Source organism: Cnephaeus nilssonii, assembly GCF_951640355.1.
Source record: "Cnephaeus nilssonii genome assembly, chromosome: 6".
Classification (NCBI taxonomy): domain Eukaryota; kingdom Metazoa; phylum Chordata; class Mammalia; order Chiroptera; family Vespertilionidae; genus Cnephaeus; species Cnephaeus nilssonii.
The window spans coordinates 71,398,077-71,421,539 of NC_137077.1; the positions used below are offsets into that span (position 1 = coordinate 71,398,077).

General features: G+C 39.1%; 1 protein-coding gene across 4 annotated transcripts in view; it reads left to right on the plus strand.

The window, feature by feature from the left end:
• Window positions 1-23,463, plus strand: part of NAV3 (neuron navigator 3) — an 837,665-nt gene that overhangs the window by 282,355 nt on the left and 531,847 nt on the right. The window lies entirely within an intron of this gene.

The following is a 23,463-nucleotide window of genomic DNA, read 5'->3' on the forward strand; positions in this document are numbered from 1 at the left end:
TAATTTGTACAGTCTGGTTGCATCATTTTTCCAGTCATATAGACCCACGTGTGGGGGAGGCTGTAGGTTAGTAAGAACCTTTCTTCTACCCTCCAAGTTCTTTCAGCTGATCTAATTAAATCTACATGAGACAGATTAACAAGAGAAAAGACCCAAATTTAATCACATATGTATGTATGGGAACCCCACATATGTCAGAAAGTCAGAGACCACACATACATGAGAATTTCAAAGACAGAGCGGGAAAATGAGACCAGAGTATAGGAAGGAGGTCATTCACAGGATAATAATAAGAGCAGATATTCAGTAATTAGGACTTTGCTGTGTCCTATAGATAGGTCCTAAAAAGTTATTTCTGGTGATAATTCTTACTGTTGGCAAGGCCCATAATTTTAAATCTTTAAGGGGGAGTTTAAAATTTCTCCTGAGCCTGCAGGGTCTTAATTCCCTTCAGCTCCAAATAATCCATAGATCCCAGAGGCACATCTTGGGGTGACTCAGTCTGAACCCTACATAAGGATTCCAGAGTGAACTGGGAGTTCTCTATTACATTTTCCTCATTTGACCACTTGTCAAGTCTTATCAATCCTCTCTTTGAAAATCTTGGCTGTATCTTTTCTTGGAGGAGAAATCACCCTGGATTGGGCAATCCAACATCTGGCTTTAGTTTTGCTCTTTCTCCAGCAATTTGTATGACCTTGATCAAGTCACTTAATATTTCTTAGCCTCGGTTTCTCCACTCTTAAGGTTCTCCCAGATCAAATTCTGTGATTTCTCTGCAAACATGCTACCTGTTTTTGTTGTTGTTTTTTGTCCTGTCACACTTGAAGTTGGTAATAACCTTTTATCTGGTGCCTCTTCCTGAATCTCGTCTCCTAAGTCAGGGCTCCTACCACTGGGATATAATCTTTCTGAAGCATTGCTTTATCTGGTCACAAAACCTGCAATATTGTCTATTTTGTGATAATTCCTTGAGTTGTACACATATGACTTGTGCACATTTCTATACACAATGTTTTATTTCAATGAATAGGGTAAAAACCCAACACCTAAATGGCTTCCTGTGACCTCCCCCTGAAGTCTGACCCATCAAACTTGAATTTAAGGCTCCTCCGCAACCTGCTCTCAGGTTACATTTCCATTTAAATTCTCACTACTCCAGTACTAGTTCCCAAAGCTCGCTACTTAGCAATATTACCTGGAAAATTTTCTCTATAGATTGATAAACTTCAATGTGGAACTGAAAGGATTATTATTATTTTTTTCATTCTAGATGATCCTGACTCTGCTAATCCAATGTTAAACATTTTGAAAACATTGTTTTTGCCTTACTATACCTTTACTTATAACAGAGACTTTCAAACCAGTCCTTATCAGAATCACCTGAAGTGATTATCAAAATGTAGGTTGTGGGGCCTAACACCAGGGGCCCCTTGTTCAATAAGTGAGGAGTTAGGCCTGAGAACTTGCATTTCTAATAATTTCCCACATGATGGTGATGCTGCTGGTTCAGGAACCACTGGTTTTTGTGAGCACCTTGCCCTGGAATGCCACTTCCAACACCATCTTCACCTACCAATGTGCTGACCACCATTCTGATGAGAGTAGAAAGCATCAGAGAGAAGAAAGCATCTCTTTTTGCCTTTTTATTTGGAAATGGGATACTTTAAAAGACTAAGTATATTTGATCAAAGATGTCTGTGATCTGTACACTTTTACTTCCTGGGACATGGAGCAATCCTCAAGGTCCCAGATAGAAGAAATCTCTCTCCTCCATATTATGCCCAACATTTTATTTCTTCCTTTGTTGTCACTATCCCATAGTTAAATAAAAATTAGATTGTAAGGCCTTTGAAACTTTATCTCACTCTGTACAGTATCATATCCCCATATCTGTGTCTCAGTGATTTGTGCAAGACAGGGAAATTTAATATGTACTATTGAATGAATATCAACCACTTGAAAATTTGTCCTTTAACAATTTTTCTACTTTTTACTCAAGGCTTTACATTTCCACTTCTAATGTATTTTTTTAAAAATCTTACAAGGCATTTGAGTAATATTTCTGTTTAAAATTTAACAAGGCTCTGCTGAATACTATTTTCAGGAAGATAAACTATGCCATTGAATTAGCAGTTTCTAAGATATGATAATTCTTGCCTACATTAATTTTTTTTTCCTTAGTCATTCTCAATTAACCTCAAGTGCAGCCACTTAGAATACATTTTGTCGGAAATGATCTTCCCGCTACGGCCCTGATAACTGCTTTATTTTTGAAACTACACCTTTCATTTGATCTCCATGTGCTCCTCGTCAGGTATCTGGGTAGGTAAGTGGCTTTGGTCTTATATGTATTCTGTTCAACGTTTGCTGGTGGAGCGCTAAATAGAAAATAGCCACCCTGAAATACTTCTCTCAGAGCCAGAGTTTTAGTGTTGGACGGCATCTGCCAGTTTATGGGATACATTCACTGTCACATTTCTAGGTAAATAGACTAAAGCTGGGAACGATGAACATGTAGTGCTGGTCACAGATGGAACTGCCATGGAGCTGTAACTCTCATCCCAAAACTCTGTCAGGAATCAGCTGGACTCCACGTACTAAAACTCAGAAGGAAATTTCAAAGAACATCTCATATGTGCTTGCAACTGTAGGACTCCCTTCCTCCAGGCAGCACTGGAGTCAAGTTCTGCTGAAAGGCCTAAGAATGGGAGCCCAGTCTTCAGGGAATCAGAGAGAAGAAAGGGTCTCTTTTTGCCTTTTCATTTGGAAGTGGGATACTTTAAAAGACTAAATATATTTCATCAAAGCTGTGTGTGATCTGTACACTTTTAGAAATAAAACAGAGAAGAAAGTAGAATAAAAGAGAAGTAAAAACTAAACCTATAGTAATGAAGGATGTCCAATTTTCAGGTAATTTAAACAAATCTTTAGCTGTGCTTAACAGTAATATTCATGTTTGCTAATTTGGAGTACTTTAATAATACTCTTTCATTGTAAGTGTCAGTGTGAGGAGAGTTTTAGTTTTGTACCTAATAACCCACATCAGAGGGCAAAAATGAAAGTACTTTAACCCAGGCCCCTGCCTGGCAATACTTCCCAGTGAAATCTTTGTCCTGACAAAGCCATTTTGTTTTCTAATTTTCCATTTATTTTAATGGTCCATTTAGTTTATCTTTTCCTCCTGTCAGAAAGCTTTTTCCTTGAGTTAAAGAAAATTAGTTGTAATGCCTAGAATTTTATGCCTCTACTTTCGGGGAAAAAGGAATTATAATTTCAATTGAGTTTGATGCAACTGGGCAAAACAATGAAAGCTAAATATAGCTATTTATTCTCCTATAAATTATTATTTTTTACTTTAAAAGTTTCAACTATATTGTAAAAGAAATATGTGCACATAATAGAAAATTCAAATGTCTAAAAATGTATAAAATGAAAAGTCTTTAAGAAATCCTCTGTCAGTTGCCAGTTCTCCCCAGAGGCAATTACTGTTAACAGGTTTTTGTGGATCCTACATTTTATAACACACACACTCACCCCAAAGGGAATCATGCTCTAGATATTGTGCAAAGCTTCGATTTTGCCTGAAATATTTTAAAAGTGCATGTTTAAAAATGATGAGCAAAACTGCTATAATAAAAATAGGAGAAATAGGTAATTGAGGGTAGTTTATTATATATATATATATATATATATATATATATATATATATATATATTTTCCACTTGAAACATTAAACGTCTATCCATCAGAAGAAAAGGGCAGGAGCTTTTCTTCATGTTTTAAAATGTTGATTCAGGAAGCTGGTATTCATTTACTCAAAGATGCTTTCTATCACTCATTGCTTTTTTTTATATCCTATAAATAGTTCTAGTTAGCTGGGGGTATAATAATCCCAAACATTTTGGATGGTGTTTGTTGTTATGATTTTACTATACATGTCTGTATTAGTTAATTTTTAATGAACTATAAAAATAATTTTTGATTTATTTGCCAGACTAGACCTTATGAAGTCCTAATCCCATAGTAAAGAGTGTGGGTAGTGTGTTGGGGCAGTGTGGCTCAGTAGTTGAGCATCGACCTATGAACCAGGAGGTCACAGTTTGATTCTGATCAGGGCACATGCCTGGATTGCTCGCTCGATCCCCAATAGGGGCCGTGCAGGAGGCATCTGATTGATGATTCTCTCTCATCATTGATGTTGCTATCTCTCTCCCTTCCTCTCTGAAAGAAATAAAAAAATATTTTTATAAAAGTGTGGGTAGACTTTTAGAAGTGTAATTGATGGACAAATTATTTTGTATTACAACTAGAGGCTCAATGCACAAAATTTGTGCACCGGCTGCCTCGGCCCTCGCAGCCCCTGCTGCCTCCTGGCCCCAGCTGCCTTGCAGCCCGGCAGCCCCACCCCTGCCCACTGGTCCAGAAGGTCGTTCTGCTGTCTGGTCTAATTAGCATATTAGCTCTTTATTATATAGGATATTATTTAAAATATACTGCACTATATGAATTGGGTGGACATACAGCCAATATTTGACCCTGGTGTGGAAGAGTGACTCTTCAGTCACTTGTGTGGAAAGTGTCTTCGGTAATGATCTGCACTTGTTGGAAATGTGCAATTTTGAGTTTTTTATAGAAGAGAAACTTCAATATCTGTCCCACTGTTGGATAAATCTGCAGTGTCTGTAATAATGCCTTTCTTCCGTGTAGAGGTTGTTATGTGAAGGCAAATGGAGGGCTCTTACAGGTAGGCAGCTTGTCAACTTGCCCTTGCTCTGTGTAGTCTCTTGTCCTCTGAGTTAGTTAGTGTTTTCTTACTCATCTTGGCGGTGGGAGGTGGCTGGAGAGACTGGGTGTCTCTTGGTGGTATCGTGTTGCTTTTCCAGAGTAATTTGGCTTAAGGAAGGCATGATTCATCTAAACCTATCACAACTTCTTATAGGTTTGGAAGGCCCCCAACAGATTATAGAACAAGGAGATATTTTTCTCTAAGGCTGCTTTATTATTTGATAGAATTACAGTTTTCCAGAAATATTTTTGATGGCCTGTTTTCTTCTCATTTTAAAAATGCAATTAGAACAGTGTCCTTTAGTGGCAATGTTTACTCCCTCCCATCTTGCCTTGGAAGCAGAATAAACTAGATTGTGTGTATTTGTTTATTGTTATCTGCATACTTTGCTCAGAATGGAATTCTCCAGACAGTGCACTCAGTGGATCTGTGCACAGGAGTCCTCTACTATTTTGATTTTTTCTTTGTTCCACAAAGAACCCAATGACTTTCATTCCCCTTTGCCAGTGTTTTTGGTGTTTAAGGAAGTTGATTATATCGGCGCATAGTTTGAGAGTATTGGGAACACTGCAGTAAAGAGAGAAGCCTGGGAAATGAAGTTAGCAAACTTTTGCCTCAGGGAGGGGTAAACAGCTGCCCCCACCCGCCCCTCCCCAGGAAAATTGTGCTTCAGGTGTCCCTTCCTTGCTGAAGTGTGCGGTCTCATTTCCCATCACTCTCCTTTGCCGTCATTCTCGGTTGTGAAAGAATCACTACTTAGTGATTAATGAGAGGGGATAACGGAGGGAAATCCTTGGTATCCAAGGCAGCCAGTACTCTTCCCGCACTTGTGCCCGTGAGTTAGAAAAGGGTATTGTTCTCCGTCCTTGTGGCCGAGGCTGGAAGCGTAGTGTGTGGAGAATAAGTGGCCTTTTCACAGTAGAAACCCACACACACTGTCATTTATTTTTATGTTTCATATGACAGTTTACTAAGTGTCTTTTTTTCTTATTTTACTTCTCTGTGGGGTTTTCTTTTTGTCTGTTAGAAACTTCAGAGTTTTCCTCCAAGTAAACCATTTATTTAACTATAAAACAAGTTGACCCGACAGCTGTTGGTTGACTTGATACACGTGAAGGGAAACGGGAGGACCTGGTTCTCTCTCCCCCCTGCTGGGCTTCCCCCTGTAACGCTAAGTGTGTGAGCATGTAAAGGGAGAGCCTTGGCTTTGCACCAGGCACATGTGGGTCTGGGCTTTGCTGCTCCCTTACACATGTGCAGCCAGAAAAACCACTCTGTCTTTCTAAGACTCAGTTCTTTCTCGAGGGAACTGTCATGGGGTATAGTGACAGCCCACGGCCTAGCCCACGGCCTGAACGCAGTAAGTGTGCTCAGTAAGTAACTCTTCTCCCCACCAACCTTTGCTGTTGATGTTCTAGTGTTTTCTGAGGTCAATGGTCATCTTCCTAGAAGTCACCATTTTCCAAGAGCATTAGTGTCTCTCTCTCTCAACCTTTGAAACTATGCTTTTGTTTTACTGCTACTTAGAATTTAAAACATTATGGAATGTGGAGGTTAGCGGAGATCCCCTAAATATTAGTAAGTATATTAAAGTCTAGGGCGGAATATATATTCAACACTAGCTTGGTCTGTACCACTATTGACATTGCAGGCTGGACAGTTCTTTGTTGTGGGTGTCTGTTCGTTACACCATGGAATGTTTAGCGGCATCCCTGGCTTCTACCCACTAGATGTCAGTAGCACCACCTTCCCAGTTGTAACAACCAAAAATATCTCCAGACATTACCAAATGTCCCTTGGGGAGTTGGGGTGAGATCAGCCCTGGTAGAGAATCACCAGTCTATAGGGAAAGAAAGTCTGAGCATAGATACTACTTAAAAACATAGCCTTTCATATTGCAAGTGTTATCTTTATTGGGCATTAGAAACCCTGTATCTTCTAGAAAACTTTTCTGCTCAGCCTGACTATACTAGAGTGAAGAAACTTTTTATTAATATTTAAAGTATTCATCATTATAATATACACTGAGTGGCCAGATTATGATGATCTCTGAATTCATAATAATCTGGTCACTCAGTGTATATCCTATATAATAAAAAGCTAATATGCAAATTGTCCCCTAGACCAGGAGTTCGACCAGCAGGCAAGCCGGCAAACTGCCCATGTCCCCTCCCAGTGGCCAGGCTGGCCGGACCCCACCCATGCACCGGGCCTCTAAAACATATATATATATATATATAATCTCCAGTGATCCCTACACCCTGGTATGTGTGTGTGTGTGTGTGTGTGTGTGTGTGTGTATACACACACACACACACACACACACACACACACTGAGTGGCCAGATTATTATGCGTTCAGAGATCATAATAATCTGGCCACTCAGTGTATTTTAAATTATTTATTGAAAAATGTAGTTGAAGAACTATGTGGATCAGGCACTGTCCTATGTAATGAGTATTTAAAAATAAATAAGATGGGGCAATATTCACTTAGAAGTTAAGAATGTAAGTCAGACTACCTAAGATCAAAGACTGGTTCCAGCATTTCTGGCTATGTGACCTATCTTTTTTTAAAATATATTTTTATTAATTTTGGAGACAGAGAGGAAAGGAGAGAGAGAGAGAAACATTGATGTGAGAGAGAAACATTGATTGGTTGCCTCCAGTACTGGGGATCAAACCCACAACTGGGGTATGTGTCCTGACCAGGAATCAAACTGGTGACTTTTCAGTGCATGGGATGATACTCAACCAACTGAGCGACACTGGCCAGGGTTGTGGCTACATGATCTTAAACAATGAGTATATCTATTTACTCATACATAAAATGGTAGTATTAGCACTACCTGCTTTCACATACTTGTTGATAAGATCAAACAAATCATAGATATAAAGCACTTTACTGATGCATATAGTAATTGCTTAAATAATACTAGATGTAGTATATGTTATAATTATCTACATCAGTAGCATTATCATCAATGGTGCTGTACACATTGATGATAGCAGCACCTAATCCCGAGTGAAGAGGTGGTGGCAACATCAGAAGGCTTTCTGCAAAAGATGAGCCAGGAGCTGAGCCCGTAAGAGTTTATTTTGCCATTAGAGAAGTTTCATGAGCTGTTTCTAATACCATTTTAATGAAGTATTGATTTAAAATGAACCCTTTATTTTTGCTTGAGAACTACATGATCCTCTTGTCTAATCTTAGGACTCCTTCTAGTCACAGACCAAGGAAATCCCGGTTATTTTCTACTTACATTTGCTTCTTTACAAGTGATGGCAGAGCAAAAGTTTTAGCTAGTGGATGTTTTCTATCTTTCATTTCCATGTTAGCTACCTTATTTTTATGATTGAATACTTAGCTGCCCTGGTGATTCAAGTTTGATATTCAGAAACAAGCCATACCCCTTCCTAACGTATTTGACTTGGTGCTGTCCCCAGCATATACATAGAATAACCACTGGGGCATGTAGGACAAGTTTACAGCTGAGAAAACTGGGCTCACAAATACTGACTTGCCTAAGTTGACTGAGTAAATATCAGAACTGGGCAAAGAAACCAGGTGCTCCTGCCTCCAAAGCCTTCTACTTTTACTTCATATACAATTATGTATTAAAATGTACCCTATGCAGTCATACACATTTTTTTTCAAAGACCTCTTATTAGCTGTGTAGGTAGAATGATGTTCTATAGAAATGCTCAATATTTCTTCATTTATTTTATATTTTACTAGAGGCCTGGTGCATGAAAGTTTGTGCACTGGAAGGGGGGTCTCTCAGTCTGGCCTGCGCCCTCACACAGTCCAGGAGTCCTCAGGGGATGTCCAACTGACGGCTTAGGCCCACTCCCCGTGGGAAGAGGGCCTAAGCCGCAGTCGGACATCCTTAGAGCTGCCGCGGAGGTGGGAGAGGCTCCCGCTACAGCTGCTGCGCTCGCTAGCCTTCAGCCCAGCTTGTGGCCGAGCGGTGCTCCCACTGGGGGAGCACACTGACCACCAGGAGGCAGCTCCTGCGTTGAACATCTGCCCCCTGGTGGTCAGTGCGCATCATAGAGACCAGTTGTTCCGCTGTTTGGTCGATTTGCATATTACCCTTTTATTATATAGGATGATTCTAAGCTACCGCTAATAGACTACTGATTATATTAGCTTCTAACTAGTTTCATAATATTTTAATACTATGCCCAATGCACAAAAATGTGTGCAAGAGTAGGTCTTCCTTCCCCTGGCTGCTGGCACCGGCTTCCCTCCAGCATCCAGGACCCGGGCTTCCCTCCTCCGGCCGCTGGCAGGCACCCGGAACCCGGGCTGCTTCTCTCCTCTGGCTGCCAGCAGGCACCTGGGACCTGGGCTGCTTCCTTCCTCCAGCTGCCGGCAAGCACCCAAAACCCAGACTGGCTTCCCTCGGGCTGCCTGCAGGCACCCAGGACCCTGGCTGGCTTCCCTCCCGTCCAACTTCATCAGGAAGGATGTCTGGAAGACTCCTGGTCTAATTAGCATATTACCCTTTTATTATTATAGGTTTCAAGAAGGACATAGTAGAATCCTTTTTAGCAGTGGTTCTCAACCTTCCTAATGCTGCGACCCTTTAATACAGTTCCTCATGTTGTGGTGACCCCCAACCATAAAATTATTTTCGTTGATACTTAATAACTGTAATTTTGCTACTGTTATGAGTCGTGATGTAAATATCTGTGTTTTCCGATGGTCTTAGGCGACCCCTGTGAAAGAGTCGTTTGACCCCCAAAGGGGTCGCGACCCACAGGTTTAGAACTGCTGCTTTATAGTATTTATATGATTCTAAATAGTCACTTACCTTGTCCATTTTTGTGAGCTTCCCAAGAACATCTGTGACTTTATCTTGGATGCATTTACAATTTCTCTCACCTATTGGAAGTTCTTTGGACAGCTGACTACTGAATTTGCTAGGGTGGACCAGACAACTCTTTAATTTTGGCCACCTTATAAGATTGGTGATGGTAGTAGCCAGCCTCCAGGTGTTCTCCAGTGATCCCTACACCCTGGTATTCATGCCCTTGAGCAGTTCCCTCCCACATGGAATAGGGGTGACTGGTATGACCAATAGGATTTTGCTGGAAAGACAGAGTGTGACTTCCAAGGCCAGGTCATAAAATCCATTACAGCTTTCGTTTTTTGGGGGTTTTTTGGGTTACTTGTTTGGGGTGGTGGGGTAGTCAGCTGCCATCTTATGAGCCCTCTCAGGAGGCAGCTCGATGGAGAGCAGCGCACAGTGAGGAACTGAGACGTCTGTCTCGATCGTGTGAGTGAGCCACCCAGGAAGTGAGTCCTCTCGCCACAGTCAAGGCCTCGGATGACTGCAGACCCTGGCCAACACCCTGCCTGCAGCATCCTGAGAGATGCTGAGCTAGCACCACCCACTTAAACGGCTGCCAAATGTATGACTCACAGAAAGGACAACGTGATAAATGTTTACTGTTTTAAGCCACTAGGATTGGGTTAATGTGTCCCACTGAACAATAGTTAACTAATATAGTACTTACTTGAAATGATTTTAAACTTTTTATTTGATGTAATTAAAACATGAGTGAAATAATAAATGGTCTGCATGTGGTTTTGTCTATTTGAAATAGAATATACTTTGTTCATCTATGCAGCGATCCTATTGATTGATTTTATTATTCGTCACTTAGTGTTTTAAATGTAAAATAAATGAGAGATATGGAAAGCATTTATATAATAGAAGTGCTAGGCAATTGTAACCTATTAGTTTCTAAACTGTTGTAATGTATTTATATATACACAGAGGTGGGCAAAGTCGATTTACAGTTGAGAGTATGTGAAACATAGTTTATTCTTATATTATTATTTATTAATCATTTGTATTACAATTGTAAATCTACTTTTGCCCACCCTGTATGTATGATTTCTCATAATAACAAAATAGCTTGAAGAGATTCCCTGTTAATATGAAAATGGTTGGATTTATTGGCTGTTACCTTCATGTTAGTATTTTATAAAATTAATTCATTGGTTTTGTGATGCCTCAGAGAAATAGAGACAGAGGAACAAAAAGGGAAGGAAGATAAGGCAGTAAATTTTATTAGCCCTCATATACAAATCAAGAATTGAAAGCACAATAAGTCTAAAATAACTGTCAGTAGCCTAGTAGAGAGGTTCCTTGTTGCATTGAAGGGGCTTATGCATTTTTTAGTTGTATTATCAGGATAAGCTTTGTGTTGTGTAACCGAGAATTGTGGCTTTGAAACCTAATGGGCATACAAGTTGACTCAGGAAATTTGCCCACAAAATAAAGATCTTATTATAATTATTGAAAATACGTTTTTATAAAAATCAGGTTGGAAAGAACAACAACACAGGTTGGTAGTTTATTGCATACTTTCACCATAATATGCTTCCTTAATAAGAGGATTTTGTTGTGCTTTGCCATCTTTTGAAGAAGTGATTTATCACATTGACATAACGTAATGATCACTGCTGACCATGATGGTTCATGCTTCCTCAGGAAATAAAGCTGTCTCCTTGTCCCCAACTCCCCCTAGGTTTATGAGTGCTGTCAAAAGCCACAAAGCTTCCTGAAATATTTAAGGAGAATGCATATCCATTAATATTTTTTAGATTCCATAAACTTCTGCAGATTAAGGTCACAAACCATGTCAGACAGATCCAGAAATCAGACCCAAGTCTTTTCTCTTGGCCCTTTGTTCTAAACAGAGCAACTGCATTTCATTATTTCCTCTTACTTGGACAATTTCCTCAGTTGGTAAAGTAAATAAAACATATGTATTAAAATATAGCTGTGCATCTTAGCATGCTTTCTTGTCTTGGGCTTTGATTGGAGGTGTGCTTGGCCTCCTAAGCAGACATTCCACGTCCCCCAGATGGTGTGCCCTGTCTGCCGGTTTACACATGATGTATGGCATTCATTGGGTTTGCACCGTTGGAGGAATAAATGCTCTTGCTATCACAGGGAACACATGGGCGAGGGAAATGAATAAGTGGAGTTGTCCTGATGTGAATTACTTTCTTTAAATCACCATTTCTCTCTCTCTCTCTCTCTCTCTCTCTCTCTCTCTCTCTCTCTCTCTCTCTCTCTCTCTCTCTCTCTCTCTCTCTCTCTCTCCCTCTCTCTTTGTCTCTCTCAAAGGAACATGAGGAGGCATTTTCGTTTTGAAAATGAGTTTGAAATAGGAGAGCTTTTTATGGGAGGACAGGAATTGAAAGTTTGGATAATGAATTCTTAATGTCTCTGTTTCTCTCTTTCACCACACACACACACACACACACACACACACACACACACACACATATACCTGTTTAGGGAGTTTTCAAATATTTCAACACCCTATTTAGATAAAAAAGGTTTCATAAAAGGATGTGAAAGGTAGATGATTCTTAATTTACTTCTGTTACCAAAATACAAACATATTTCTTCATTGTAAAACTAAGGACATTTTCATTTGTTGTAGATTAATTTACAATATATATATTATTGATTTAAAAGCAAGAGGAAGTGAGAGGGAGAGAGAGAGAGGAATAATGATCAGTTGCCTCCCCAACACTTCCTAACTAGGATTGAACCTGCAACCTGAGTATGTGTCCTGGCCTGGAATCAAACCTGCAACCCTTATGTGCATAGGAGGATGCTCCAACCAACTGAGTCATGCAGCCAGGGCAAGAGTAACTTTTAGACCAAATCATAAAAGTATGTATAGTTTTGGGAAAAACTACAGCTGTTGGAGTCACACACCTGAGATTTAGCCTTCCTCTCCTCCTGTCCCCGAGTTTATCACTCAGAAGTTATGAAACCTTGGGCAACTTTCCAATCTCCCAGAGCCTCATCTTTCTCCTCTATGGAGTTGTGTGAAGATTATAGATTATGGAAACTGCTTATCTTATGCCACTTCATATATAGTAATTTTTCAACAAATGTCATCGTTTGGTTAATCATGATGATGTTGAGCAGGTGTTGCTGAATGAAAAATGCAGATACCCCAATAAAATTCATTCACATAAAGACTTCCTTGTTCTGGTACCCGATCAAAATAACATGTGATTTTTGAACATACATTTTGTAAAAAAGGAAAGAAAGACAGCTAGTAGTAAAAAGAGAAAATATTTTGGCATTTATATTCTGAATAATTGAAATTCTGAATAATTGAATGAACAGTTGACAGTTGAGCAAATCAGGCAAACCAAAAGTCATAAAATATTGGAGTAAATTAATCGAGTTGAGAAACATAGGTGACATTGTGGTACACGTTTGAAACAGGCTCGGAGTGGGAGCATTAGTGCTGGAGAAGTGGGAGGGAATGAGGAGGAACAAAGCCGGTGGCTCAGATTGGTAATGGTCTAGATAAGCTGTGCTTAAAGGAGGATTGGATGCTTTGTGTGTTTGAGTTCATTTGGAAACTCAGTTTTTCTGTAAGATGTATTAGAAGTGATAAGCAAACAATTGTGTTTATCATGTATAAGTTCATCATTGATAACTTCATTTTCCATATGTTTTCTGAATCGATCACTACAAAATCCCAGTGACGTTTAGTGAGAAGACTTCTTACATCTGCTGGGCCCTATTTTGTTGCTGTTATTCTAGATACTGACACACCGATAGCCATGCCCTCCTACCCAGCAAATCACTTAATGACCCATCAGAATTGAGAAATGAACCACTGTAGCCTCTGGGTAAAATCCTCACTTTGAGCCCTAAGGTAGCAGCCAGAAGCCATTTTAACTCTCCTTGAACTCTCCTCAACCCCAAAGCTCCATTGCATACCACAGCTGAGCTCAGGAAGTCTCACTAAAAGATGATTCCTGATGACAGTCATGTAATTCACTTTTCACGACCCATTATGCCACTTTATACCTTAGAACAGAGAAATAGTAAGATGTGGGTGGGTACAGTATATACACTGAGTGGCCAGATTATTATGATCTCTGTACACATAATAATCTGGCCACTCATTATATATATATTAGAGGCCCGGTGCATGAATTTGTGCATGGGTGGGGTCCGGCCAGCCTGGCCAAGGGGAGGGGACATGGGCGGTTGGCCCGCCTGCCTGCTGGTCAAACTCCTGGTCAAGGGGACAATTTGCATATTAGCCTTTTATTATATAGGATATACACTGAGTGGCCAGATTATTATGCGTTCAGAGATCATAATAATCTGGCCACTCAGTGTATGTTTCTATGATGGGGATGGGGCATGGTAGACACATGCAAATATAAGGTTTATGATCTTCTGCCAAGAATTTTTTGGCTCCCTTTCTAGCATAGCACATGCCCCAGTCATTATTATTATTATTCCATTAAATAGATTGGGAAATTGAGTAGGGGAGGCAGGAGACCCACAACGCCAGACTGCAAGCCTTCAGTGTTCTCCCTGTTCTCTGCATGATGCACATCCCTATGCAGTGTTCTTTGGAAGTTAGCGGAGAAGTGATTACACAGGTACCAAGAAAACATGATACATAAACGAGGTGTACTTGTTCCAAATTGTTTAGAAAACCAATAATGTTCTTATATTTTAGTTCCTGGCTTTGACACATTATATTAGTCACATTAATTTTGATGTGGCGAATTAATGAAACAAAGTTGGATGGTGTGTGTGTATATATATATATGTTAATATGTGTGTGTGTCTATAGTTTACATATTTTACAATTTTATTTTCTACCACATTATCTGGTGGTGCAAACAATACTGAGATTTAGATGCAGATGTGGCCTAGCTGTTATCTTCTACATAGGTACCATAGTGCATGTTTGTATGTGCCTGGAGAATGTGATAGACACATGGTTTTTCATTGGTACTATTTGTAACAGAGTTTCATGTTAGATGTGTCATAAGAGAAAGTGATGGATTCCACACCACACTGACAGAAGGGCGACTTGACAAACATCAGAGCAGAGAGAGGGATGATTCATCCATGTTTCTGCTTCAGATGTCTTGGTTCTGGATGGGCTTTGAGGCCAGAACACATTTGTATTAGCACAAATATGTTCTTGTCAGATTAAACTCTAGTATTTTTCTCTTACTGAAAACAGATTGTTTCATTTATTAAAACCCAAGCGCATGCCCTGACCTGGAATCAAACCGGTGACTTCCTGGTGCATGGGACCAAGCTCAACCAACTGAGCCACACCAGCTGGGTGGGAAAATAATACTTACCAGTAACAAACATAAAGACAAACATTTCAATCTTGAAATTATTTTTAGGGGATAATTATAGATTAAAATTTCTGTAAATAACCCAAGGTATGAGCTTAAGAACCAATCTCCTTAAAGAAAATAAGATGACAAAGAACTAGATTCATTTCCTACTCGACTTATAAAATGATTATGAGAAGAATTCCATGTCTAAATTTTCACATTGTTTCAACAGATTTTTGAGCATCACTGTCTTTGAGGCACTGCTCTAGAAGTGACACATACAGCAGTGTCTTAAGGGACTTAATATAATGTTAGGGAAGACGGAAAATATTGTTGGGTGTGTGGGGAACTCTAGGAAAAGTAGGGTAAATGGATAGGAATTGACAGAATGCATTAATTTAAATGGGCTGACCAAGAAAAGACTGTCTGAAGAGGTGCCTTTATTTTTTTTTTTAATAATGTAACTGTCTGTATTTCAGTTGTAACATAACCTTGTAAAAACTACTTTTTAAAAAAGTATTTTATTGTTGAGAGTATTAAAGATGCCCCGCTTTTTCCCTCTTTGCCCCCTTCGCCCATCTCCCTCCCCACCCCAAGCCTTCATCTGTCTACTGTCTGTGTCTATGGAATATGCATATATGCTTATAAGTTATTTGGTTAATCTCTCCCTGCCCTCCTTCCCACCTTCCCTCTGAGATCTGTCAGTCTGTTTCATGCTTCCATGTCTGTGGTCCTCTCTTGTTGGTCAGTTTATTTTGTTCATTAGATTCCACATATAAGTGAGATCATGTGATACTTGTTTTTCTCTGACTGAATTATTTATCTAAAGCATAATAATCTCCAGGTCCATTCATGCTGACTTAAAGGTGAAGAGATATGACTTTTTTAAAAAATATATTTTTTTTATTAATTTCAGAGAGGAAGGGAGAGGGAGAGAGAGATAGAAACATCAATGATGAGAGAGTATCATTGATCGGCTGCTTCCTGCACGTCACACACTGGGGATCAAGCCTGCAACCCAGGCATGTGCCCTTGACTGGAATCAAAAGTAGCACCCTTTAGTCCGCAGGCCAACACTCTATCCACTGAGCCGTACTGGCCATAGTGAGATATGACATTTTTGAGTAGAAACTAAATAAAGGGCAAATGCCAGTATGTGAAAATGTGGGGGAAAGCAGTTCAGCAGAGAGATTAGTAAAAGCCCTGAGCTTAATTGATTGTGGTGCAGACCTGTAAGGAGATCAAAGAGCAAGGAGAAAGTTATAGAAGTAAAGTTGCAAAGCAGCCAAGTTCCAAACAAGCTAGAAAAGGATATGGCCCAGCAAGAGTGGAAGCAGGGTCTATGACCAGCATTGTTTGAATGGAGAAGGGTGACTTGGACTGGGTGGATGTGAAGAAGTTGTGAAGAGGCTATTAAAGCTGGAGTTTACAGGATATGCTGCTGCTGATGGATGGAATGTAGGCTGGTGAGAAAGAGAAGAATCAAGTATGACTCCAAAGTTTTTGAATTAACCTCAATTTATGGTCTGTTTATTTGAGAAACTAACATTTTATTGCAAAATTAAAATTGACATTGTCAGCTTAACCTCATTAACCATTTTAATATTATAATATTATTCAAGACAATCATCCCTAATTACCAGGGATGCTTTAGTGGCTTGTTCTAGATAGTAGATTTGTCTAACCTTTGCCTTTGTTTTTTCATAGATTTGGAATAAAATAGTTGATACATAGGATGTTTAAAAATACACATATGAAATACTTTATGTAGGAATGAAGTATAAACAATAGGAAAATAATCAAGTGTGTGAATTTTTAAAGTGGACTGCCTGTGTTTAAATGCTGACATCACCATTAATGAGCTTTGCAAATTTAAAGAAATTAATTACCCTCTTTTTCCTCATCTGTAAATTAGAAATAATAATAATGTTGCCTACTTTAGAGGATCATTGTGAAGATTTAATGGGTTTTTATAAAAGGCTCTGAGCAATGCTTGGCACATAGTAAGTTCTTAGTAAGTATTAATGATTTTTATTATCTATTAATACCATTGCAAATAAAAATAGATATTTAGTGATTTGAATTTTTTGAAAAAGTCAGTTGCAGAAACAAAAGACTTGACAAATCCATAAATGAATAAATCAAGATGAATAATTGAAAATGAGTTTTATATAAAATTAATGAAAGACATAAAAGCCAATAGATACATCCATATGTATAAAGTTATAAATGAAATCAGATTATTCTTGCCTAACAATAAGTTTTAGATTATAGCCTGAGAGAAAACACACACACTATCAGCAAGAGAGAAAATGTTTTCAATTATTATTTATATCATTAAACTATTATGTTATATAGTTTTAGTTTCTTTTTCCTGTTTGCAAATTGGTTTTTAGGAATCCAAAATTTAAATGTATCTTCTGAAATTTTTAAAACTTTAAATCCTATATAATAAAAGCCTAAAATGCTAAGTTCCGACCATTCATTCCACCTTTCGAGCAGTCGCTATGATGCACATTGACCATCAGGGGGCAAGTGCTCCAACTGGTAGGTTAGCTTGCTGCTGGGGTCTGGCCTATTGGGACTGGGCAATATGGGCCGGACATGCCCTGGAGCCCTCCTGCTGTCTCTCCCCAGCTGGCCAACCTCCTGCAGTCCTTCCCTGGCCAGCTGGCCCCGATCGGCCCAGATCGGCCCAGATCGGCCCAATCGGGACTGGATGAGATGGCTCCTATTAGCCCCGATTGACCCTGATTGGGACTGGGCGAGATGGGCCGGACATGCCCAGGAGCCCTCCCACAGCCCCTTGTGTAGCCCCTCCCCGGCCCCGATCATGCATCAGTGGGGTGCTTTGGCCTGGCCTGCGGAGATTGGACTAAAACAGGCTCTTTGATATCCCTGAGGGTTCCTGGATTGCGAGAGGGTGCAGGCCAGGCCAAGGGACCCCACCGGTACACGAATCCGTACACCAGGCCTCTAGTTTCTTAACATTTTCAAACACATTGAAAGTACTAAAATCAGTGTACATAGTAAGTAAAATGTAATTGCTCATATATTTGAAAATTATTTTTCTAATTTAAAATAAGTTCTTAATATCATCTACAATCATTTTAAAGATGTTTGTAAATATTGTAGTCCTTAATAGCAATTTGATGCTGGCATGGCAATAATAAAGTTGTGAAAAATGAGGGCTAGCTTATTTTCAAGCCCATAAATACTGTCTGTCTTTATTACAGCAGGATTCCAACTGGTTTGGACATAGGTATTCAACAAATATTTACAGCTTGATTAATGGTTAACTAAACATTTTATATGCTAAATGAAGTGAAATAGAAATTCTGAGAATGTTATTTGAACCACACAAATAGAGCAGAAATTAATGTGACTTTTAAAGTTTGATTGCAATAAGTGGCCTTTATTTGACATTTTGAAGCTGACCTGACAACATTGGGATTGTCTATGAATGTTAACAAGTACCCATTATTTAATGTGCATTGTGATTGGAGTTTGGGAATTTCACTTGCAAAATTATGGGTAAGTCAGTTTCTTCTCTGGTTCCCTTTATCTCTTGCTTGGATTATTGTAATAACTTTCACTATAATTTTTCCTTAGCATAAATTCCAAACCAATAAATGTTTTCTGCAATGTGGTACCAACCTACCTTCCCAAGAATAATGATATTTATGTAGTAACTAGAGGCCCAATGCACAAAATTTGTGCATGGGGAAGGGGGTTCCTCAGCCCAGCCTGCACCCTCTCCAATCCGGGACCCCTCGGGAGATGTCCGACTGCCTCTCACAATCTGGGATCGCTGGCTCCTAACAACTCACCTGCCTGCCTGCCTGATTGCCCCTAACCCCTCTGCATGCCTGCCTGATCACCCCTAACCACCTCTGCCTCTCCCCACACCCAGGACCCAGGATTCCCTCCTCCAGCCAGTCACAGCCACCTGGGACCCGGGCTTCCCTTCCTCTGGCCGGCCGCAGGCACCCAGGACCTGGGCTGGCTATGCCCGGGCCGGCTGCGTCTACAGGGGACCATGGGTGGGCAGCTTCACCTGGGCTTCAGCCACAGGCGCCCAGGACCACGGGGTGGGCAGCTTGGCCCTCTCCCAGACCGCAGCCCCAGTCACTGGTGCCCGGGACCACGGGGCGGGCGGCTTGTCCCTCTCCCGGGTTGCAGGTGCAGGTGCAGCCATTAGTGCCTGGGACCACAGGGCATGCGGATTGTCCCTCTCCCAGGCTGCAGGCACAGCTGCTGGCACCCGGGACTGTGGGGCGGGCAGCTTGTCCCTCTCCTGGGCCACAGCCTGGCTAGTCCCTATTCCTCTTTGGTGAGCTCATTTGTGCCTGGCTAGTCCCCATTCCTCTCTCCCCAGTGTTGAGTGTCTGAGCAGTTACAGCGTGATGGCATGAGGATGTGACAACGTGAGGGTGTGATGACCATTTGCATATTAGCTCTTTATTATATAGAATATCCTATATTGCTGTATGATTTACTATATTTCCTAAGTACACACCACCTTAACTTTTGTATGTTAATTAAAAACTCACCCCTCTGCTTAAAATCATATTCTGCCTTTTGGGTATGCTGAGAGTGCCTATCATGTTGAAAATAGGAATAAAGCAGGCTTAGGAGAAGATAGGAGGAACTAACCTGTACAAAGGATGAATCCTTGACATGTTGTTGCAATCAACATCACTAAGTCCTTTGGTCTCAAATTTTCCATTACGGCATAACCCAGGGCTCTTTAAGGCAGTCTGTATTGGGGCCAACTCATGGCAACAATGGTTATGGAAGGAATTGTTGGAGGAGGTCCTGGAGATTTAGCAGAATAGGTTAGAAAAGCCAGGTGACAAAAACAAGAGTCAGGAACCTGACACTGGATGCCAGGACTCAACTGACCAGGGTCAAAGTTAGGTAGGGAAGCTGCAGCCAGATTCTCTTTCAAATACTATGGGAAGGTGGAGTGGGAACAGCAGACCACCCCATTGCAGATTCCTCTCCATAGTGAAGAAGCTCTTGATTCAGTGTCCATTCCATCTTACTAGTAGGTTTCAAAGGCTGGGCTGTACTTGCAAATTAGCAAGTATTACTTCTGGCAGCTGCGGGAGCCTCAGTCAGCCAGGAGCCAGGAGTTTCACCCTCCTTCCAAGTGTTTCCTTCGGTCTTCTGGGCTAGATTTAATCTGTTTATCTTCTGTATTTCTAGTAGCATGTTGCTTTGTAACACTTTTATGGAACCTAATAGAGTTGGCTTTGTAACAGGAGTAAAATCATGGACCTTTAGACCAGGCCTCCATTCCTGCCCAATATCTGGCCCATAGTAAGCATTCGGATGTGCCTTGTGAGAGTGCTGCGAGTGTAAATATTTTAATGAAATAAGGGAAGAACAAGATTTTTTTTTTCATAGCAGCCATTTTTCTGTTGCCTTAACTGCTTATATGTAATGTTTTAAGCTCCAATAAGCTTCCCAATTCTTAAATTTAAAAGATGTATGGGAGAAACACAAGTATTTGATTGCTTTTTTTTTTTTTACAATAAAATTTTTGCAGATTCACACCTGAGGATTTAATCATCTATTTTTAGGCCTTATTCACCCTCTGCATGCTGGGTGAACAACTTGCTGCTCATTAAACAGATTGTACATTAAAAACTATAGAGTACAAAAGCAGAAATATCATACATTTGGTGATAATTAGTGTTCATTTCCTCACTAAGTACTAGGGCATACCACACTGTTTCCATAGCAACTTGTATTCTGTTCAATTAACTGCCTAATGTGAATATATGAATAAGTTTCTATGTTTAAGATAAAGCTCCCAAACAATGGGGTGATTTAAGAGTTTACAGTAACAGATATAAGCATGCTGCTTTGCCTTATATTCTACTTTACTTTTGGAAATGCATTTTTAATGTTTTCAGGTTCTGGTCATAAACAGAAAAGTCATAAAGAGTGAATAAATTTTAATGAATTTTTAAATGGCCTACTGAACCAGATTCTCCCCACCCCCAGCTACTCCCTTGTTGTAAATTATGCAAATGCACAAGCTGCCTTAACTCTTTCAGGACACTAGGATGCCATTTGGCAAGGAGTTATCTAGGGAATGAATCCATCATGGGGGTGGGAGGGTAGGGGGAAGAAGAAAGAAGCAAATGCCATTTCATAGCAGTTAAATCAGTGTTGCTTTAATTCATAAAATGGCCCTGGAAACCAGGATTGGCATTATGTTAATTTTTCTGAAAAGAAAAGCTTTGATAGTTTCAGCACTCAGACACTGTGGCCCACAGCATGCCATGGAGGAGACAGCAATGATTTCGAGTCAGAGATTCATCTTTGAATTCTGGAGCCTCCAAATACTAAAGCTGAGACTGGCATCACCAGCTTCTCCTGTTGAGAAGGTGATGAGGATGTTCATTGGCATTGAGTAGGCTTTTACTCTAAACCCTCTTCCATGACATTATCAGAGTAATCAGTTTCCCTTTTTTATTTGGTAGAACCTTCTTAAAGGGTCAGTGTTGAGTATTTTTTGACCTTAAAGAAAATAATTTTGTATAGTTTAGCTTACTAGATGGGAGAGGGATGCTGAGGCACAGGGAGGTCAGGTAAGGTATATAGTGTCACATGGCCAGTCATGCTATACCAGGGCCTATTCCGTTCTCCTAAACCACTGAAATGTACTATTTGGCTAAACAACCAGTGTAGCCTGCCACATTCAAGGCACCCAGGAATCATTTGTACTGTCTCCATTTCTAATTATCAGCTGGGTAATGGGTAGAATGTGGAGGGGAACAGAGTTGTGGTCTGCCTGGTCTTCTTGCATATCTGGAGCTTCGTGAAAGGATCAAGATTGGTAGAGAACCAAGAAAATTGTTTTATATCCTACTCATTCTACTAAGAGACCTTGGGAGCATAACTATACTATTCCTCTATTTACCTAAGTTAATAGTAAGTTTATACTCTATATGTGTGTGTGTATCACTGTCAAATGTTTATTATTATCTCTATTATCTTCACTGACTACTTCAAAGAAAAAGATCTAATGTATCTTTTATACAAGTGATGAAGAACTTTTAAAAAGCAATATATCAAGTTTTGGATTTCTTTTCTTACTCTATAAAAATACACACATATATAATAGGAAAATAGGTATGCATAAATGTTTTGGGATAATTATATATTGAATATATCTTAGGAAAGGCACACATACATGTTCCATAATTTAAAATCTTTTCTTATGTTTAGTTTTGTGCCTGGTAAGCATTCAGAAATGTTAGCTGTCATCGCACCTGTCTTCTCTTCTCTTTCATATAACTACACTAATTTGAACAAAATTATTTTGCTAGATATTTTCAACTTTGACCTGTAGGTTCATATTCAGAGAAAAATAAAAAAGGTTTTATCAGTATACATTCAATTGTTAGGTGAATTTTACTGATTTATATATACTAGGCATCACACATATTATATCACTGAATCCCTATGAGTTGTGTTTCATTGTTATCTCCATTTTTCCACTTTTTATTGAATTTATTGGGGTGACACTGGTTAACAAAATTCTACAGGTTTCATGTAGTTATCACCATTTAGTATCTTACTTTTAGACTGAAGTTGTAATCTGAAACTGTTTCACTATATTTTTTACTTAGGTAGACTAAAAGGCTCTAAGGATTAGTCACCATTAGACTCTTAAAATATTTGTTATCTTAATACTTATTGTTAAAGCCAATGTATACCTAATATAAAATAACATTTCTTTTTCTAAAGTTAGTCTACAGTTGTTAAGTATTGTTTTCAATGAAGAAATTAAATGATAATTAAAACAGTCATTCGTTCTTTAAAAATTTACAATTCTGATGAAGTCTATAAAGATATAAATCAATAATACCTATATATTTTTCTTGATATCACACTGGAAATAAAATTTAAAGTATTCAAAGCACTTTCAAATATTAATTGAGTACAAAATATTAAAGGTGAAGCTAAAACAATTTACATCTTAAAAATAATATTTTATGATAATATTGAAGTTAGATGTAATAAATAATTGTTAGCATTGATCCATTTTTTAAAGTGCTAGATAGTTCTTCTAAACTGCAAATTCAAAATAAAAAAATATTTTAATTATACACCATTATTGCATTAGTAAAGGAGCTTGCAAGATATCTATTTCCATTTGCCACTTATTTCTTTGGGTAAGAATATGCTTAGGTAAGATAAAATATGCAATTTTATCCTATTTGAAAAATAATATTATTGGAATGCTAATTTAAATTATTTCAAATTTATATATTTATTTTGGAAGATACGATATTTTATGACTAATCTTCCCATCCCAGAATATAAAATAAGATTTTAATTGTTAAGATCTTGTCAACATTGCTTTTTGTTATATAATTCTCATCTTTCTTGTTCAATTTATTTATAGTTATGTAACAGATTTGTTGTTAATTTTAAATGGAATATGTCTTACTGCTAGAATTTCTCACTCTTTTGTGTGTATTTTGATTTAGTTT